The sequence below is a fragment of the Vombatus ursinus genome, unplaced genomic scaffold (genome assembly GCF_900497805.2).
Source record: "Vombatus ursinus unplaced genomic scaffold, bare-nosed wombat genome assembly UNPS02010548.1, whole genome shotgun sequence".
Classification (NCBI taxonomy): domain Eukaryota; kingdom Metazoa; phylum Chordata; class Mammalia; order Diprotodontia; family Vombatidae; genus Vombatus; species Vombatus ursinus.
This window is the reverse complement of record NW_020950326.1, coordinates 6,805,746-6,827,310: the sequence shown is the minus strand read 5'-3', so window position 1 is coordinate 6,827,310 and position 21,565 is coordinate 6,805,746. Positions and strand designations below refer to the sequence as shown.

At 37.1% G+C, this 21,565-nt stretch overlaps 1 protein-coding gene across 5 annotated transcripts in view; it reads right to left on the bottom strand.

Moving 5' to 3' along the window:
- The window catches only part of RALB (RAS like proto-oncogene B), a 99,911-nt gene that overhangs the window by 26,559 nt on the left and 51,787 nt on the right, over positions 1-21,565 (bottom strand). For all 5 annotated transcript variants that reach the window (XM_027854768.1, XM_027854767.1, XM_027854771.1 and 2 more), the window contains one exon: positions 3,932-4,031. The gene's annotated coding sequence lies outside the window, so the exon portion shown is untranslated. The remainder of the gene's footprint in view (positions 1-3,931; positions 4,032-21,565) is intronic.

Sequence of the window (21,565 nt, the reverse complement as noted above, 5' to 3'; positions counted from 1 at the left end):
AGGCAAACATCAGGCCTCAGCGAACCTGGAGCAGGCCTCAGGGGACTGAATCAAGAGGAGCTATCATGGTTTTCAGACTTCTCAACCCACAAATACCAAAGACAAAATAAAAGGTCAGCAGGAAAAGTCTGTGACCACGGTGAGAGAAGCTCGGTCTCAGCTCCAGTCCTGGCACAGTTCCCAGGGTGACGGCTGTTTCTGGAGCTTCCAGCCCACAGACTGAGGGGGAATCGAGTGGCTGATAAGAGGGGGATTGCAGGGATCTCTCTGCTGGTGTTGAGGTAGGATTCTCTTGCTTTGCCTGTGCTTGAATCTGGGTACCAGTTCTGGGTGGTGGTTCTGGGGCGAGAAGGACCTCTGGTGTGGTGGAGCTTGTGGTGGTGGTGGTGGACAAGGAATCTTCCTCACAGTTCCAAGGCAAAAAAGAGTGCTTGTGGTCACTCACAAACTAGAGCATAGGCCAGGAAAGGAGTAAACACCTCGCCCTTGATCATACCACCTTGAAAAAACTGAAAACTTACAGGTCCCTAGAAGTATCTCTGAAAACAGTTGCACAAAACCCCCAAAGTTTGGGACAGTATATTCTCCACACTGGAAGCAGACTCCTACCTTAACAAAGAGTTTAAAATTCAAGTAATTGGCTGGGATCATGAGCAAACAACGCAAAAAAAGTCAGACCACAGAATCTTTCTTTGGTGACAAAGAAGATCAAAACATACAACCAGAAGAAGACAACAAAGTCAAAGCTCCTACATCCAAAGCCTCCAAGAAAAATAAGAATCAGTCCCAGGCCATGGAAGAGATCAAAAAGGATTTTCAGAAGAAAGTAAGAGAAGTGGAGGAAAAACTGGGAAGAGAAATGAGAGTGATGAAAGAAAATCATGAAAAACTAGTCAATAGCTTGCTAAAGGAGACCCAAAAAAATACTGAAGAAAATAACACCTTAAAAAATAGACTAACCCAAATGGCAAAAGAGGTCCAAAAAGCCAATGAGGAGAAGAATGTCTTAAAAAGCAGAATTGGCCAAATGGAAAAAGAAGTCCAAAAACTCACTGAAGAAAATATTTCCTTAAAAATTAGAATGAAGTAAATGGAAGTTAATGACTTTATGAGAAATCAAGACATTGTAAAACAAAACCAAAAAAATGAAAATATAGAAGACAATATGAAATACCTCACTGGAAAAACAACTGACCTGGAAAATAGATCCAGGAGACATAATTTAAAAATCATTGGACTATCTGAAAGTCATGATCAAAAAAAGAGCTTACACATTATCTTTCAAGAAATCATCAATAGGGGCATAGCCAAGATGGGGGAGTGAAAGCAGTGACTTGCTTGAGCTCTCCCCCAAACCCCTCCAAATACCTGTAAAAAATGGCTCTAAACAAATTCTAAAGCAGCAGAACCCAAAAAAAGACAGAGTGAAACAAATTTCCAGCCCAAGATAACGTGGATGGTTGATCAGAAAGGTATATTGTGCCTGGCTGGGAGAGGAGTGCAGTTTGGTGTGGGCGCACAGGCCACAGCAAATCTGGAGCAGGTGTTGGAGGGCTAAATCGCAGGCAGCTGTGGCAGTTTCCAGACTTCTCAACCCACGAACGCCAAAGACAACTTAGAAGGTCAGTGGGAAAATTTTGTTTCTGCAGTGGTGAGAGAGAAGCTAGATCCCAGCTCCATTTCCCGAGCTCAGCCCTGGGGCAGTGGCTGCCTCCTAAGCTTCTGGCCCACAAACTGAGGGGAAATCGAGTGGCTGATCAGAAGGGGATTGCAGGGATCTCTCAGAGTTCTGGGTGGCGGTCCAGGAGAGAGAATTTAAAAATTATTGGACTATTTGAAAGCCATGATCAAAAAAAGAGCCTACAAATCATCTTTCAAGGAATCATCAAGGAAAACTGCCCTGATATTTTAGAACCAGAGGGCAAAATAAAAATTGAAAGAATCCACCGATCACCTCCTGAAAGAGATTGCCAAAGGAAAACTCCTAGGAATATTGTAGCCAAATGCCAGAGTTCCCAGGTCAAGGAGAAAATAGTGCAAGCAGCCAGAAAGAAACAATTCAAGTATTGTGGAACCACAATCAGGATAACACAAGATTTAGCAGCTTCTACATTAAGGGATCGCAGGGCACAGAATATAACATTCCGGAGGGCAAAGGAGATAGGATTACAACCAAGAATCACCTATCCAGCAAAACTGAGTATAATCCTTCAGGGTAAAAAATGGTCATTCAGTGAAACAGAGGTCTTCCAAGCATTCTTGATGAAAAGACCAGAGCTGAATAGAAAATTTGACTTTCAAATACAAGACTCAAGTGGAACATGAAGAGGTAAACAAGAAAGAGAAATCATAAGAGACTTATTAAGGTTGAACTGTTTACATTCCTACATGGAAAGATGATATTTATAACTCATGAGACCTTTGTCAGTATTAGGGTAATTGGAGGGGAATAAAAATTATATATATAGATAGATTGATATATAGAGGGCACAAAGTGAGTTGAAGATGAATAGATGATATCTGGAGAATAAAATTAAGGAGTAAGAGAGGATTATACTGGGAGAAGGAGAAAGGGAGAGGCAGAATACGGTAAATTATCTCACATAAAACAGACAAGAAAAGGCTTTTATAGTGGAGGGGAAGTGGGGGAAGGTGAGAGGGAATGAGTGAATCTTATTCTCACTGGATTTGGCTTCAGGAGGGAATAACATACACACTCAATTGGGTATGGAAAGCTATCTTACCCTACAGGAAAATGGGGGGAAGGGGATAAGAGAGTGGGGAAATGATAGAGGGGAGGGCAGATTGGGAGAGGGGGTAATCAGAAGCAAACACTTCTAAGGAGGGACAGGATCAAAAGAGAGAATAGAATAAACGGGAGGTGGGACAGGATGAAGGGAAATATAGTGAGTTTTCCACAGCATGACTACTATGGAAGTGTTTTACATGACTACACAAGTATAACCTGTATTGAGTTGCTTGCCTTCTCAATGAGAGTGGGTGGGGAGAGAGGAAAGGAGAAAATTTGGAACCCAAAGTTTTAAAAACAAATGTTAAAAAATTGTTTTCACATGCAACTGGGAAGTAACATATACAGGCAATGGGGTATAGAAATCTATCCTGCCCTAGAGGAAAATAGAAGAGGAAGGGTATAACAGAAGGTATGGGGGGGAGATAGAAGGAAGGGCAGATTAGGGGAAAGGGTATTCAGAATGCACCGCTGTCTTGGGGTTGGAGGAGGGACGAGATATGGAGAAAATATGGAATTCAAAATCTTGTGGAAGTGAATGTTGAAAACTAAAAATAAATAAATTAATGAATCTTAAAAAAACAAACAGAGGTTTATCTACACCCTTTAATAGTAAACCAAATCTGACTGAAATCAGTTTATTCCTACTAAAGTTACGCTGAAATGAACAAATATAAAGACAGAAACGTCTAAGCAGCTGAGTCTGAAACAAAGATCTTACTTCTTTAGTCAATTATTTTCTAAATGAAAATATATGTTACGGTTTAGAAAAATAAACATACACAAAAATAACTTCATTTAATTCTTTTAATCAAATTTTATTTTTATCATTAATAGCACTAAGATTAATTGATTTTTTCCTATACCTCAAGAGACGATTGAGGAGCCGATTATTTCCATTTTATATACAGAATAAAGTTAAACTTCATACCAGAGGCAATAGTAAAATAAAAGGGAACTCTCAGTTATTTATACTTTAGCCAAAAGTTTGTCAATACTATAATATTAATTTTACCTAAATGGATTTATAATATTTTGGAGGGGAAGGTTATTTTTTCCTAACACATTTGTCATGATTTTATTAAATCTGGATCAATCTGTCCCATAACAGTAAGGAAGAGGAGCTAAAATAAATAATATATTAAATTTCTGCTACCAATAAAAATTGACTTATACACTTACGATATTTAAAAATGTTACTTCAGTTTCTTCAGGAAAGATCAGTCCTCATTCTTTACCTTGAGAAAATAGCACAAACTGTACCTTCTTCTCTCAATGAGACCTGAAAATTTAATTAAAGGAAATATTTAATATAATATTTGGTGATTATTTCTTTAGTTACTGACTCAAAAACTCCAATATCTTCAAACTAGAACAATTCAATCATTATTCCAACAGATCAGAGCTCTACCAAGTTCTCCTATACCACCCACCTCTACTCCAACTCTGGCTAAAAAATATGGTCCTAAAAAGCTTCACATGTTCTGTAATTTTATTTATATATCATCATATGGAAAATTAAATAAATCCTTCCATATTTTTAAGGTTTTGTTCTTAGGTTTTCTCTGGCTTTTTCTAGGATTTAATTGGCTTTAAAAGTTTCTGCTAATAAGCTTCTGCTAACTTACTAATTTTTGTTCTAAGACTTAGAAATTGTGATTCTAATTGTTAACCTTGGCTAGCTAATTCTTCCACTGGCTAAGAAACTGTGGGGTGTTTATTACCTTAAGGTTTCTTTAGACTTAATTGTTTGGGGGGTTAGGGAGGAAAGAGGTGAATTTCAAAGGCCAAGTGTTCAAATCACTCAAAATACTTGGGAAATAAGACTATAGTAAATATAATTGCTGCCTGTTAGGAAATTGTCAGCAGTTATTTCAACTACAAAAAAAAAAAAGGTTTTGCTCTGACACTTAGATGCATATATAATAAGATAGTATATGTACTCAAAAGATAAGAACAAGCTAAATAGTTGTAAAAATGTCATTTTCTCTATTCCTAAGTCATCATACAAGCTTTTCTAAATCGGTGATTTTTAGCTGTAGAGTGAGCAAAATAGATTAGAAAACTATTTTGAAGCTTTGAACACCATTGTATATGGGAGAGATAGATTTTTAGTGTTTAAATACATCTGTAAAAAAAAATATTATCTATTATACAAAAATTCATCATGTAAAATTTTCACCTCCAACATGTTTTAGTTAATGTTCTATCGCTTTGAAAATTTTCATTTCAAGTCTAAAACCATTTAACTTTAGGTAAAAGGAGGGGAAAAGATCTAAGTAAGCATATAAATTCTACATTCTAACAGATTGAAGCACAAATGTAGTACTTGCTAAATTAAAGCAGGTTTCAGGACTTCTGATGCTCTGTTTCAAGGGCTCTTAACCAAGGATCCAGCAAACTAGTTGAATTTTTTTTTTTAATTTTGACAAGAGTAATTCAATATACTTGGTTTCCTTCGTAATCCTATGGGGTTTACTTTACGCACTTAAAAACAGTATACTGGGGAGGGGTCCATAGACTTCACCAGACTGCCAAAGGGACTCAGGATATGAAAAAGTTAAGAAGCCCTACTTTACTGTGATCCCTAGAGACAGATGCTGCTGCTGCTTGAATAAGACAAAACAGTAAAATGTATGAAGAAAGAAACTGTGAAGGAAAAAAACAAGGGCTAGGAGTACTGACCTAAGTTCAAAAGAAAACCAAAATAAAGTTAAGATTAAAAAGATAGGTTTATGAAAGAAAGATACAAAGGTCAGACTTAAACTATTTTTCTAAAGATAAAAATAAAACTCATCTTATGCCTCCACTCTGCCCCCAACAATTATGACAAATCATAACTGGGTCTAATCCTGAAGTTCACATCTCTTAGAAAGTAAACTTGTCTGCTTGTTTGTAGCTAGGTGACACAGTGGATAAAGCAATGTTCTTAGAGACAGAAAGATTTGAATCCATATCTGGTCTCAGACACTTACAAGCTGTGTGACCTTGATCAAGTTACTTAACCTATGTTTGCCTCAGTTTCCTCAACTGTAATATGAGGATAATAACAGCACCTACTTCCGAGATTGTTTTGAGGATCAAATAAGTCAACATTTATAAAGTGCTTAGCACAGGGAATAGCACATAGTAGGGCCTTAATAAATGCTTATTCCTTCCTCCCCTTATCCAGATTTTTAATTATAAAAGAGATTATGGAGTTGCTATTTATAATACACATCCTGGTTTTAACAACATAAATCTTAGAAAGGGAGATCTGACAGTTGAAATCTAGAAGTACTTTAAAATAGCTATTTTGATTTGGGTGGGAGGAGGGGCATGTTTGGTATGGACCTATGCTTCCAGTAGTAAAAGGAATTCCTGTAAGGGAATTCCCTCTACCAATAAAGATAGGCAGCTATTCTGCTATTTAAACTATCAGACTTACTTGAAAGAATTATAGATTTAGAGATTCAAGGGATCTTAAAGGAGAGCTAGTCCATCTTCCTCACTAATTTTTACGTACGCTGGCTGAAGCCCAAAGGTGTTAAATGACTTGTCCAAGGTGACACAGATCAGGATTTGAACTCAGGACCTGACTCCAAAGCAAGTGCTGTTTCCACTATGCTGAAAATCTGGGAAAGGTGGGGAGGGTACTTCAGGTAACTAGATAAGGAAGAGGGAGGGACAGATACAGGAGGATTGAGTTTAGTGACTTGCCCTGCCCAAAGAGGCTGGCTCTCTCTCTACCATTACCCAATGCTACTTCTACATTTAAGATATCAGACCTAGTGCTTAAAAGCACACATACTATTAAGAATTTTTTTTTACTTAAGTATTAAATATTGAGGACCAACCCCCAATGTTTTTAATATTTAAACAAAATTATTTGTAATAATCTAGTCATTACTCAAAGGATAAGTAATCAAAGGATATGAACAGGTGATTCTCAAATGAAGAAACACAAATGATCAACAACCATATGAAAAAATGTTCCAAATCACTAACAACGGCAAAGAATCTATTAAGTGCTTACTATGTGCCAGGCACTGTGCTAAGCACTGCTGATATAAGTACAAACAAATTGGATAGTCTCTGTCCTCAAGGAGCTTACTTTCTAATAAAGAGACACAACACATATATGGAAGGGTATTTTGTAGTATTGATTTTATTACTGCCCTCAGCGGAATGTAAGCAATGAAAATAATAAAGGAGTAAGTGGTGGGTCTGGATCTAGGGTACATCTGGCCAACACTCACTAATCAAAAGCCTAGGGATACAAAGACAGAAGCTTAGTATGCCACATCGAAGGTGGAGGCAAGGGTGTAAGAGGATGGTTCAATGAAGATTACAAATTGAAAACAATTATGAGATTCTACCTCACACCCATCACACTGGCAAAGATGACAAGAGGAAAATTAGGATTGTTGGAGGGGCTGTGTATACTAATGTATAGCTGGTAGAACTATGGTTCAACCACTCTAGAAAACAATTTGGATCACCAAATCACCAAACTGTATATACCCTAAGACTCAGCTATATTCTTACTAAGTATATATACCAAAGAGTTCAAAGACAGAGGAAAAGAACCTGTGTATACAAAAACCTTTATAATAGCTCCTTTTATTGTAGCAAAGAACTGGAAATAAAATGGGTGCCCATCCACTTGGTGGCAGAGTGAGCTGAGCCTGAAGTCTGGGAGACCTGGGTTTAAATCCGGCCTTAGATACTTATTAGCTGAGCACTCTGGGTCCTGGTGACCTTAGGTAAGTCATTTAAAATTTCTGTGCCTCAGTTTCCTCAGTCGTAAAATGGGGATCATAACACCTACCTTGCACCACTGTTGTGAGAGTCAAAAGAGATAATATCTGTAAAAGTGCTTAGCACAGTACTCGGCACATACTTGGCACTTAAGAAATGTTTGTTTCCTTCCTCTTTCTACCAAGTGAAGAGCGATTGAACAAATTGTGACATATGGATTAATGAAATATTATCACTCTGTAATAAATGGTGCTGTATGCCAGGCCTGACTCAGACCAGTCTGGTACTTCAGGTTCAGAACTGTAATGAAATGAAATACTCATAAACTAATAGCAAAAGAAATATTTACTTAACCCAGCAAGGAAAGAATATTCAGCAAGGATTTGGTTGGGTACAATTCTCCTGCATTTGTGTTGGCCACGGAGGTGTGGTCTGGCTTTTATACTTAGCCACCAGGAAGCTATGTCAATGGCCAGAAGCCTTAGTCTACTGAGCCAATGAAGTCTTGAGTACAGTTTTTCATACCTTTAAAGGACAAGCTAGCCAAGCCTAGCCAACATGTTCCTACCACACTTGAGAAGACTTCTATGAACTAGTTTGGAATGAAATGAGCTGAGGCAGGAGAACAATTTACACAATAACCAAAATAATATAAAGGAAAACAAGTCTGAAAATCTTCAAAACTCTGATTAAAGCAAAGATCAATAATGACTTCATGTCTTCCATCTCTTCTCAGAGAGATAATGGACTTAAGGCCCAGAATCCAATTGAATCCTTTGACCAGAATCCAAAGGGCCTCACTTGAGGACCTAGAGGGCCACATGTGACCTCAAGGCCTGAAAGTTCCCCACCCCTGTGCAAGACCCAAGGGATACTAAGACAAATATTAAATAGTCCCTGCCCCCAAGGAGTTTACATTCTATCAGGAAAGATTAAAAAGTACACGTGTAAGTATATTAAAAAGATATATAAGGTAGTGGAAGGGGGGAGGACGGAGAAAAAGAGAGGGCCTCATGTAAAAGTGATCTGACTTGAACTATGAAGGAAACTAGGGATTCTTGGAGGTAGGGGTAAGGAGGGAGTACATTCCAGACATCAGTGACAGTTTGTGGAAAGGCACTGAGATGAAAGGAGTGTTTCATTTGTGAAGACGAGTAAGAAAGCCAGTTTGGCTGGACTATTGCATTTCTGAAAAGGCATAATGTGTAATTGGCCTGGCCAAGTTGAGTTAGAGCCAAGTTGTTAAGGGCTTTAAACACCAAACACAGGAGTCTATATTTGATGCTAAAAACCAAAGGAGAACCACTGGAATTTTAATTAAGCAGAATACTGACATGGTCAGACCTGCACTTCAGGAATATATCACCTTGGTTGCCCAGAAGAGGATGAACTGGAAAAGAAAGGGGCTAAAGGCATAAAGGCCAACTTTAAAAGCTACTACCATACTCTAGGTGAAAAGTTTTGAGAACCTGAACCAGGGTGGTGGCCATGTGAGTAGAGATAATGGATGTCAGAGATGCTATGGAGGTAACAGAAACAAGCTCGGAGACTAATTGATTAAACAGATATGGCAGATGAGGGAGGAAGGTAAGAGAGAATGGGGAGTTGAAGGTTACTCTGAAGTTGCAAACCTGGGTGACCAGAAAGACAGAAATATTTCTGGCAGAAAATGGATGCTTCATAAGTTGCTATAGCCAAAATATTCACTATCTGGTGACCAATTCAATATTTTATATTTTTATATTTCAGATTTTTTAAAATGCTTTAGACTCTCAACTCAATTCAAAATGTAATCTCCACAAAGTCTTACTCTAATGGCTTCACTGTGGCACGTGAACAAAATGCAAGAATCTAGCAGTCTACCATCCTTTAAAGGCTTCATATACAGTCCCTACAGTAGACTATTTTCCAAGGACTTGCCTAGCTAAGAATGGGAAGGATCAACCCTAAAAGGCTAGCTACTAGATGGTCATAGCAACCCATAAAACAAAAATACAAAACGGCCCACAGGCCTGTACTAACCCCTTCCACCTCATTTCATGAAGTATCTACTTAGCCTCTTTTCACAAAACCTTTAAGAATATTTATATTTGTATCCTTGATATGGTTTTGAGAAGGGAACATAAGGCTTTTACAATGATACAGCAAGCTATATCTTTATAATAATATAACTGACTGAAAGATGCAGAAAACGTAAGATCCCATTGTTTGTTCCCTAATTATAGAAAAGGATTTGATTTGGTAGAGAAAATGCCACCTTTATTATTGCATTCCACAAGCATTTATATGGCATCTATACTTTGTGCCAAGTACTGTGTCAGGCCATGGATTTACAAAATAAAAGCCAAATGTCTCTATCCTCAAAGAATTTTACATTCTATTGGGAAGGGGATGGGGAGAGAGGGAGGGGGAGAGAGAGAGAGAGAGAGAGAGGGAGAGGGGGAGGGGGAGAGAGGGAGAGAGAGAGAGAGAGAGAGAGAGAGAGAGAGAGAGAGAGAGAGGCACACACAACTTATGCACAGAAAAATAAGTAAATGTAAAATGTATACTTAAATAAGCATAAAATATGAAGTTATTTCAAAGAAAAAAGGGAAAACATTAGTAACTCCAGGTAGGGAGGCAAATCAGAATAGGCTTCTTATACGAGGAAGCACTTAAGTTGAGCACTGAAGAAATCTAAGAATGATCTCACACAACAGAAGTAAGAAGGGAATGCATTCCAGACATGGGTGACAGCCAATGCAGAGAAATAATGTTGTGTATTAGCAAGTTTGGCTGGAATGCAGAATCCATGAAGGAGGGTAACAAACAATAAACCTATAAGTGTAGGTTTGAGTCAGAATATAAAGCTCTTTAAAAGCCAGGGAATTTTCATTTTATCCTAGAGGCAATAGGGAGCCACTGGAGTTTCTAGAGCAGGGAAGCGATATGGTCAGATCGTGCTTTAGTAGAATCACCTTGGTGGTTTGTATTGAGGGAAGAGAGAAACCTTAGGCAAGGAAAACATTTATGGGGCTAGTGAACTAAGACATCAAGATTAAGGGAGAAGGAAGAGTTAAAGATAACTAAGGTTGCAAAACAGGATAACTGAAAGGATGATGGATTTCAACAGAAATGGCGGGGGTGGGGGGTAGGGGGGAAGAGAGTTGATAATCTATCCTGCCATTCTGCTGCGAACAAGCTGACATACAGAAAGGACTTCCAGGTGGAAATATCCAACAAGCAATTGGTAATGAACTAGAGTTCAAGAGAATACAAGGCCTGGATCTATAGATCTGGATTCATTTGTATTGAGATGATTTGGGAGGTGGGGGAGGGGGGGAGGAGAGGTGGACAGAAACACAAAAAAAAGAAGATAAGGACCTGTGTCATGAATACCCAGGGAGGAGTCACTGTCTACCAAGAAGGAGTGTTCAACCATTTCAAATGATAACAGAGAAGTCAAAAAGGATAAGGAATAAGAAAGAGCTCTCAGATTTGACAGTAAGAGCTCATAGACAATCTTGGAGAAGGAAGTTCCAGTTGAATGAGATGAGGTAGGAAGTTAGCTTTGGCCAAAATCAGTCAGCTTGTCTGACCCAAATCTCCTAGCCAATTCCCTCACTGTTCCCCAAGCAGGTCAATTCCCACCCCTAACCCCCAGCAACTTTTTATGCTTTCTTCTCCCACTGTAATATAAGCTCGGAGGCAGGAATTGTTTTGTTAATTTGTATTTGAACCCATGCATTAGCACAGTACCAGACACAAAGTAAGCAGATAAAGCCATAAATGTTTTATCTGTAACTGCTGAAAAAGATAATACCAAAAAAATGTAGATTCAAATGGACAAAGTACATCAGTGTACCTATTAAATCATGATACTAATTTTTCAATCCCATCCACCAATTATGCATAAGTTTTTGTTGAAATCTGGCTAGTTGATTTTCATTTTGCCAGATGTCAATCAGTTGTTTTTGGAAGCTAATCAGCATTATATTTTTAACAAGTTAATTAATCCACTGAAACTCTTCTTTTGGAAGATTAATTTTAAACAGGTTAAAAACTTTTGTTTCCCAGTTAAGTGAAAAAATATGAAAGTTTTCACAAATGACACACATTTTTGGCAACAAAAACTTAGTTTCTAAATGCCTTGCGAATCCTGGTGGCTTCATTCTATCACTAGCTAATATCTCAAAAGACAACATATATATATTTAAGGTGAGGTACATCATTAATAACAGTGGGTATGAATCAATATTTCAAATAATCTTAGTAATTTCAAATTGTCAGGTGTGATTAGATAGTCACTGTTTTTACTTGTAATGTAGCTAGCAAAAAGTGTCAGTATTAGTATCATAATCCATTTAGTTTCTTTGCCAGAAACTTTTAGCTGTTGTATACCTTAAGAGTTAATTTAGTTAAAATTAGATCATATAATCCAAAATCCCACTTAGCCAGGCACATATAAACTGTAATATGCACAATACACTGAAAGCAAGTAAATGACTCAACCCTTCCACACTGTGGAACACTCAGCCTTTCCTCAGGATGCCCTGAAAATCATACATGACCCTAAATTACCTTACTCACTCTGAGCACCTAAATTTTAGATTAAATACTAGTCAAACTAAATTTCTTATTTTTTAAATAAAAAGTAAAATAAATATAAACACAAGTTCTCATTTTTCTTCTTGCATACCAATGGAACATTTTATGTGCCTCCTGGCATGTCTAGACCCAACATGAAGATCAATGATGTTGTTAATCTCTAAAATACTAGGACAAATTCAATAAGCGCTGTGTAAATTCATTTTTGGTAAAACTTATCTTTTGATTAAAAACTCACCCTGGCATATTCTTTACATTTTACAAAGTGCTTTCCTCAAGACAACCCTATAAAGTATTATTCCCATTTTATTGAAGTGGAATTTGAGCCTCAGAAAGGTTAAGTGACTCACCTATGACCATACAGCTAATAGATTATAGGATTTAGAAATGAAAGGTAATTTAAGAGTTTATCTATTCCAACCCTCTCAATATCACAGATAAGGAAATCGTAGCCCATAAAGGTTTAAATGAATTGTCCCAAGCTTATAGCAGAACAGCCTGGATTCAAATTGAGATTCTCTGACTACAAATTCAGTGTTCTTTGCACAGTTAGCTGGATTTGCATTCGAAAGTTGGAAAACGCTAACAACTTCACATGGTCCTTACAAGCTCTGACTGAGAAGTCAGATAGAATGATGAAAAGAGACAGAATAGGTTAGGACTTTGTTCTTGATGATACTCAAAAGACCACTGCATCACTTGCAATTTCTGCAAGAATCATATTCACTGAGGAACAATCCAAATCTATACCCACTGCTGGTCTGTAAGTCATGTGGGCTAAGTCCAGGTAGGGGGAGGAGAAAAAGGAGAAGGTGGGCTCTTCTTGTGACCCTGATACACAAAGGACTATATCAGCCCCTTTGGAAAGGGAAGGAGCGTTTTCTTGACAGTCAAGGAACTCAGGCATGATCCACTTTACATTTTGTGGTTTTTTGATCAGGTTAAATAAAATCTATCCTATAGTCAACGCCTCATCAGCCTAAGTTCTTGCAGGAGATCAGAGGGCCTTTTTAATAAAGCAAAATAAATGGTGTTCTTAGGACTTTACCTAAATTGGCAATTAGCCAAAGAGACTTTGCAAGTACATTAATAAGTACATTAAAATTTTACTAGGATATATCCTGTTGGACATGAATTTTAATGTTGCCTCTCCAAATTAAAATAATCACTTCTTAATCTAATTTTTAAGGCATTTTCTTAATCAGATTTTATTAAAGCACAGCAAACCTGCAATGGTATTCACAACGGGAACTAAGTAAAACCAATCATTTTACTTATATTTTTCGCCAGTTACATTTCAGCCTCTCTCACAAATTGACATAAGTTAAGAAAAAAATAAAAAACGTTTCCTCTCTGCATTCTCCTTCAAGTAGGCTGCCACTATCTGACAAACAGAAAATTTGAACTAACTCAGTTTCCCCAGTGACCTTCATTAAAATACATGGTACATTACTTACAATCTGAGGTTAATTATTTATTCATCAGTTTCTTCACCTGTAAAATGAAGGTGAAAAAGGATGATTTCCAATTCTTATAATTATAGGTGATCAATAATGTCCTTTCAGTTCTTCATAAACACAGAATTTTTAAAATAGACTAGGCTGTGCTGTCTGAGGACATCTAGTTCAACTTGTACCTAAAGGAGAAATCAACAAATGGCCATTGGCATTTACTTGAAAACCTCTAATAAAGGAGAACAATTACCTCCTGAAGCAGTTGCTTCCACTGCATCATCCACCCAAAGTTTGTGGGACTGCCCTCTAACACTAAGCAGAACAAGTTCAATCCTTTCTCCACAGTACAGCCTTTTAAATCCTTAAAAGTAACTACCATGTCCCTGTTAAGTCTTCTTTTTAACACACTAAATATCCCCAGTTCTTTCCACCAATTCTCATACAGTTTCATTTAAGTTCTTGAATATCATGGCTGCCTTCCTCTGGACATTCTCCACCTTATTAATGTTCTTCCCAAAATATAGCACCAAAATTGAATATAATATATAATTATATACCATATTATATATAAGATTATATATATGATATAATATTCCACATGTGAACTAAACAGGAAGTACAGAGCTATATCAAACAAGTATTTATTAAGCACCTGCTCTGTGCCAGAAACTGTGGACACATAGACAAAAATGAAACAGTCACTGATTTCAAAGAATTTACATTTTATTAGAGAAGATACCATGTAGGAGGTGACAGTATCACTTCTATTAGTCTAGAACACTATACCTCTCTCACTACAGGCCAAGAATGAATTAAATTTCTCGGTTGCTAACTGATATCTATCTATGCTTCCTAACTGTGTGTTTGAGAAGTTGATTTAACAAAAATATAAGATTTTATACTCATTCCTATTAAATTTCATTTTATTAGACTCAGTACAAGTACATTACAGCTTCTAGAAACACTTTGGGATTCTGTCATACAAGGAATTAAGTATCTTATTTAGCTTTGTGACATCTAGAAATTTGATAAATATATCATCTATCCTTTTTCCAAGTCATTGATTAAAAATATTAGATAGCAGATAGGTCAAACAAAGATCCCTGGGGCATTCCCTAAGACCCTTCCAAACTGACATAGAACCATTTGGGTCCAGTCATTCTACCAGTTCAGAAGCCAGCTAACTAGACTATTTTCTAGCCCTCAACGAATCACAGTATCATAAATTTAAAGCTGGAAAGGACCTTAAAGGCCATTTAGTCCAACTCCCTCATTTTAGAGATGAAGAAGCTGAGACCCAGGGAGCTAAAGTGAAACCCAGGGTCTTTGAATCCAGAGCCAGTGTTCCTTACTGCCTTTATCACAGAAAGAGCATGCAAGAATCTGTCTACTGTTCTGCTAAAATCTAGTTAAACTATATAAAAATAGCTAGTAATAGCTAGAATTTATATAATGCTTTAAGGTTTACAAAGCTCTTTGCAAATATCTCATTTTATTCTCACAATAACCCTGAGAGGTAGGCGTCATTATTAACCTCATGTTACAGATAAGGAAGCTGAGGCTGAGAGAGGCTAAGTGACTTGCCCAGGCTCACACAGGTAGTGTCTTTCCCACACCAGGTACACTGTGACACCTACCTAACTGCTATCTACAGAATTTCCCTGATCTACCAGTTAGTAACTGTTAAAAAGAGAAAAAGGTTAGTCTGGTATGACCATCCAGTGAGAGGAGCCCTGGAGTGCATCAAAAGGCCTGGGTTCCATTCCTGGTTCTGCCACTTTCTTCCTGTTCAACCTCTGGCAAGTCACTTCACTCCTGTGGTTCTCAGCTTCATCTGGCACATAAGGAGGCTGGATTAAAATGCCTAAGCCATGCTGACTTCTTGCCATCATTGTTTTCTTTTCCAGATGCTCACTAGCCAAACCTTTAATTATATGTTCAAGAATTTTGCCAGTAATTAATGTTAAGCATACTGGCCAATAGTTTATAGATCCTTTATAATGGTGTCTAAAATTCCTGTTTTTCTGAAATTAGACAAGTCAACACCTCACTTTACCATTCCTTTTTGCTCAAGCAAATGCCTGAAAATAACACATTTCCATTTCCCATAGAAATAACACTTCTCAAAATACTTTATTCTGAGCTTCTCGAATGAATTTAGCAATCTGAGCTAAACTGTCCCAGTTGAATACAACTTAATTTAGATAAGTGAAGGGAAACAGAATAAGCATTTAGGTAGCACCTTCTATGTGTCAAGCGCTGTGCTAAGTGATTTAGAAATATCTCAGGGCAGCTAGGTGTCGCAGTGGATAGAGCACTGGCCCTGAAGTCAGGAGGACCTGAGTTCAAATGCAGCCTCAGACCAAACACTTGACACTTTCTAGCTGTGTGACCCTGGGCAAGTCACTTAACCCCAATTGCATAAAAAGAAAAAAAAGGGAAAAAAAAATATCTCATTTGGGTTTCATGATTTAGATATAAAGGCTCATACTGTAAGCAAACTGGGAGAGCAAGGAATAGTTTACCTATCAGATTTATGGAGAACAGAATAATTCATGACCAAACAAGAGACAGAGAACAGAACGAATGCAAAGTGGATAACTCTGATTACATTAAATTGAAAAGTTTTTGCACAAACAAAGTCAATGCAACCAAGATTAGAAGGAAAGTAGAAAACTGGGAAAGCATTTTTACAACTAGTCTCTCCGATAAGGGCCTCATTTCTAAAATATATAGAGAATTAAGTCAAATTTATAAGAATACAAGTCATTCCCCAATTGATAAATGGTCAAAGGATATGAACAGGCAGTTCTCAGATAAAGAAATTAAAGCCATCTATAGTCATATGAAAAAATGCTCTAAATCACTATTGATTAGAGAAATGCAAATCAAAACAACTCTGATGTACCACATCATGCCTATCAGATTGGCCAACATGACAAAACAGGAAAATGATAAATGCTGGAGAAGAGGTGGGAAAATTGGAACACTAATGCATTGTTGGTGGAGTTGTGAAATGATCCAACCATTTTGGAGAGCAATTTGGAACTGTGCCCAAAGGGCTATAAAAATGTGCATACCCTTAGACTCAGCAATAGCACTTCTAGGGCTATATCTCAAAGAGATCATACAAATGGGAAAAGGACCCACATGTACAAAAATATTTATAGCAGCTCTTTTTGTGGAGGCAAAGAATTGGAAATTGAGAGGATGTCCATCAATTGGGGAATAGCTGAACAAGTTGTGGTATGTGAATGTAATGGAATACTATTGTGCTATTAGAAATGATAAACAGGCTGACTTCAGAAAAACCTGGAAAGACTTGTATGGTCTGATGCTGAGTAAAGTGAGCAGACCCAGGAGAACGTTGTACACAGTAACAGTCATGTTGTGTGATGACTAATATTGACAGACTTAACCCTTCTCAGCAATATAAGGATCTAAGACATCTCGAAAGCCCTCATGATGAGGGGCAGCTAGGTGGCGCAGTGGATAGAATACGGGCCCTGAAGTCAGGAGTACCTGAGTCCAAACCTGGCCTCAGACCAAACACCTGACACTTATTAGCTGTGTGACCCTGAGCAAGTCACTTAACCCCAATTGCCTTAAAAAAAAAAAAGACAAAAAAAAAAAAAAAAAACAAAGGCCTCATAATGGAAAATGCTATCCACATCCAAAGAAAGAACTATGGAATTTGAATACAGATCAAAGCATACTATTTGCTATTTTTTTTTCTTCTGTTGTGTTTTGTTTCCTCTTTCTGGTGGTTCCTCCTATTAGTTCTAATTCTTACTTACAACATCACTAATGTGAAAATATGTTTAATAGGAATGTATATGTATAGCCTATATCAGATTGCTTGCTGCCTTGGGGAGGGAGGGGAAGGAAAATTTAAAACTCAGGGGTAGCTAGGTGGCAAAGTGGATAGAGCTCTGGCCTTGGAGTCAGGACGACCTGAGTTCAAATCCCTTCTCAGACACAAAACACATGACACTTACTAGCTGTGTGACCCTGGGCAAGTCACTTAACCCCGATTGCCTAGCAAAAAGAAAAAAAAAAGTTAAAACTCAAAAGCTTATGGAAGTGATTGTTGATAATTCAAAATAAACTAATTTAAAAAAAGAAATATCTCATTTGATCATCACAACCCAATTATGCTTCACAGATGAGGAAAATTAGGCAAACAGAAATTAAGTGATTTGCCTAGGGTTACACAGATGATAAATGTCAAAGGCTACATCTGAATTGCAGTTTTCCTGATTCCAGGCTCAGAGATTTACTACACCAACCAATTGCTTACATGCTCTTTAATCCAGGAAATCATTAATTATCAATGCCTTTCAAAATGTTAATTACCCCTCCCCAGTTTGTGCTTTGCAAAAATATTTCCACACTTTCAGGATCAGATACATATGCTTTTCATATTTAACTAAATGATTTTGGAAAGAAAGGTTATTTCTCCTATGGAATATGAAAGGTTTTTCATAGGAAGAATGACAGTTTAGAAATTGATTTAGGAACTTCAGCAAAATCTAAAAATTTATATAAAAGTAGTCAATGCCTAAAAGGTTTTTTCCACCTTATCTCCCTGCCTCAAAAGGAAAAAAAAAAATACAACCAACATATCCTACCAGGAACAAGAAGCAGTTGGGAAAGGAAGGAGAACTTCAAAAGATTAGGAAAAGTTTACCTTCAGGACCAAAATTAGTAGTAATCCTTCTTATCTCATCCCCAAAACTGATCATCTGTATACTGATGCATAAAATTCCTTTAATGGAATTCCACAATGAAATAAAAAATGTAAAACACAAATGTTGGTTGAGGTAACACACAGAAAACCCTAATCTCTACTAAAAATATAATAAATCAGCAACAAATTACTGACATCTGATTTTTTTCATGCCCTGTACAACAAGAATAATAATACTTATACTAACTACCATACAGGATTATGAGTAAAAGCACTTTAAAAACTGTAAAGGCATATAAATGTGAGTTGTTTGTTTATTATGACATAAAAATATCTGGGAACATGGTGCTGAGTATACTACCAGAATTTTTTATTCATTTGTGGCCTCAAGAATAGGAGAAGGCACAGTACAGAGGTGCTTAGGATAACTGTTCAACAACTTCCATGACAGAATCAAGAGAGGTAAATTTTAAAACTGAACCCCTTTACTTTTTTGTTTTTTGGTTTGTTTTTGTTTTTTAGGCAACTGGGGATAAGTGACTTGCCTACGGTCACACAGCTAGTGTCAAGTGTCTGGTCTGAGGCCAGATTTGACCTCAGATCCTCCTGACTTCAGGGCTAGTGCTCTACCCACTGAGCCACCTGGCTGCCCCTTGAATCCTTTTACTCTTACCTCCCGCTTTCATAACCCTAATTAAACTTAATTTAATGTAAAGACTTAGGAATAAATGCAACTAATTTAGGGAAAATGTGATAATGAAAAAATAAGTGGGCCCTCAGAGCTCCTGAAATAGTAGAAGTTGGGCAACACCAAATGGAGGGAAAGGAAGACTAGGCAAATTTTAATGCATTCCCAATTTGGCTGAAAATGGGCCTACTTTACCTTCCACAGAAAAGGAAGGAAAAAAAGCAGGGGTAGAAAGTCTTCCTGTCACTGGTCATAAACACGCATAATTTATGATTGAGTTAAATCTTCATTCCCAAAGGATCTGTTAATTGAGGCATTATTGTAGTTTCTAACAGCTTTTAAGAGGAAAAAAGGAGAAAGACTGGTGAAGTAAGAATTTACTGTTACAAGATAAAAGGTCAAAAAGAAGTTTCTGTTCCCCAAGAGTGAAGTATGCCACTTTGCCAACTACTACTTTTCAAATAACACTGAAGATGAACAGTTAAAAACCCTTGTTTAGATGGATGGAAACCCTAAATATCTAACTCAAGTGATCCCATAAATATTAAAATTAAGCTCAATTTTTAAACCTCCAAAGCAACTGCACGTTTGACTATTTAACTGAATCATTTTAGCATCTGGTGCTAGAATCCATAAATAAAAAATGCTAAGCTGCAAAGTACATACGTTAAAAAGCACCAGCACAGTCAAAACTCCAGCTCTGCTTTAATTCCTTACTATAACCTTACTTACAAATAACGAAAACATACATAGGTCAGGGCAAAAAGGAAAAGCGAAGAAGTACAAAAATGTCTAGGCTAAACAAAAAATAGCAACTGATACTTATCAAGGACCTACTACGTGTAAGGCACAACAGGTAAAATGCCAATGACCAAGCAGGACTAAATTTTCCTTCAACTTCGCTGTGCTGGTTTAAGGGTATCTTCTTTAGATATACACTATACTCTGTTGAGAGCAGCTAGGTGGCCCAGTGGATAAAGCCCTGGGCCTGGAGTCTGGAAGACCTGAGTTCAAATCCAGCCTCAGACATTTACTAGCTGTGTGACACTGGGCACATCACTTATCCCTATTTGCCTCAGTTTTCTCATCTGTAAAATGATCAAGAGAAGGAAATGACAAACCATTCCAGTTACCTTGCCAAGAAAGCCCCAAATGGGGTCACAAAGAGTCAGACACAACTGAAATGACTACATGACAACAAAAATAAATACTCTGTTGAGAATGTTAGGAAATAACTGCCAAATATATCCTTCAGCATACACAGGGAAATGTGATAAAGAAAACATCATATAGTAGAAAGAAAACAGAATTTAGAGTCAGAGGACCTAAATATGAATCTCAACAGTGTTACTTACTACCTATGTAACCGTGTGCACGTCACTGTCTCTGGGCTTCAGTTTCTTCACATGTAAAATTGAGGGCAGTGGAGAGAAGGGTATGGGAAGTGAAAAAAGCACTGCCTAGGAGTCAGAGGCCCTGCATTCAGAAAGTCTCAAAGACGATGCTTACTCACTATGTGACCTTGGGCAAGCAACAACCTCCAAAGGCATGTACAAAATAAAAGGGATTGTTCTAGATAGCCTATGGGCTCCTTTCCAACTCCATCTATGATGCTATTAAGAGGAAAGATGGGTTAGGCTAAATGATTTCTAAAGTTCTTTCCATCTCTGTCCTTTTACCCTAAATTTTATAAAAACTGTATGTTACAAACTAATCAATCTAAAAGAAGAGCTCCTCTATGTTCCCTTCTCTCCAGTAACACAGGCACCACCCTAGTTTAGGCCCTCATCATCATCCTCCCAGTCCTGTCTCATCTCTCCCTCCTCCTATCTGTCCTCCCCACAGTTGCCAAATTCATTTTCTGGAGACCATGTCACTGCCCTACTCAATAAACTCCATTGACTCCTGCCTATCTCTACTATTGTTGCTTTTTTTTTATATCTCCAGTGTTAGTACTGTGCCTGGCACATAGTAAGGGCTTAATAAATGCTTGTTAGTTGATTGGTCCTGGTCTAATTTAAATATGTTTGATGATATATATGCATGTGTATATATACACACACATACACATATGTATATATACATATATTTTAAGTATTGAATATGTATATATATCTCTATATTTTTTCATATATATGTGTGTATATATAGATATAGATGTAGATATATATAGATATAAAACAAACATATAGCTGTGCGACCCTGGGCAAGTCATTTAACCTCTTCCTAAATCCACTGGAGAAGGAAATGGCAAACCACTCCAATATCTTTGCCAAGAAAACTCCATATAGGGTCACAAAAAGACATGACTGAATAACAACTTTAATACATAGGGTTTATATCAGATTTCTTTAAAATAGTATTAATTTCTCATTTTTATTTGAAGATTTGATACTTATGATGAAAAAGTTTACAATTATTTCAATTGCAATAATTTTATTTGATATATTTTTAAAAATCAATGGTAACTTTTTCATCTAATAGGCTAGAAATATATAGCAATCTCAAATTATAATTCTGTGCAGGTTTCACAAAAAAAACCCACAAAATTATTTAATAGCAAATGTGAACAGTACCTTTGCATTCTGTTGGTTTGTTGTTTTTTTAAAGGGAAAACCTAAAAAAGCTTCTAGAGTTTCAAACCTTGATGAAGAAAA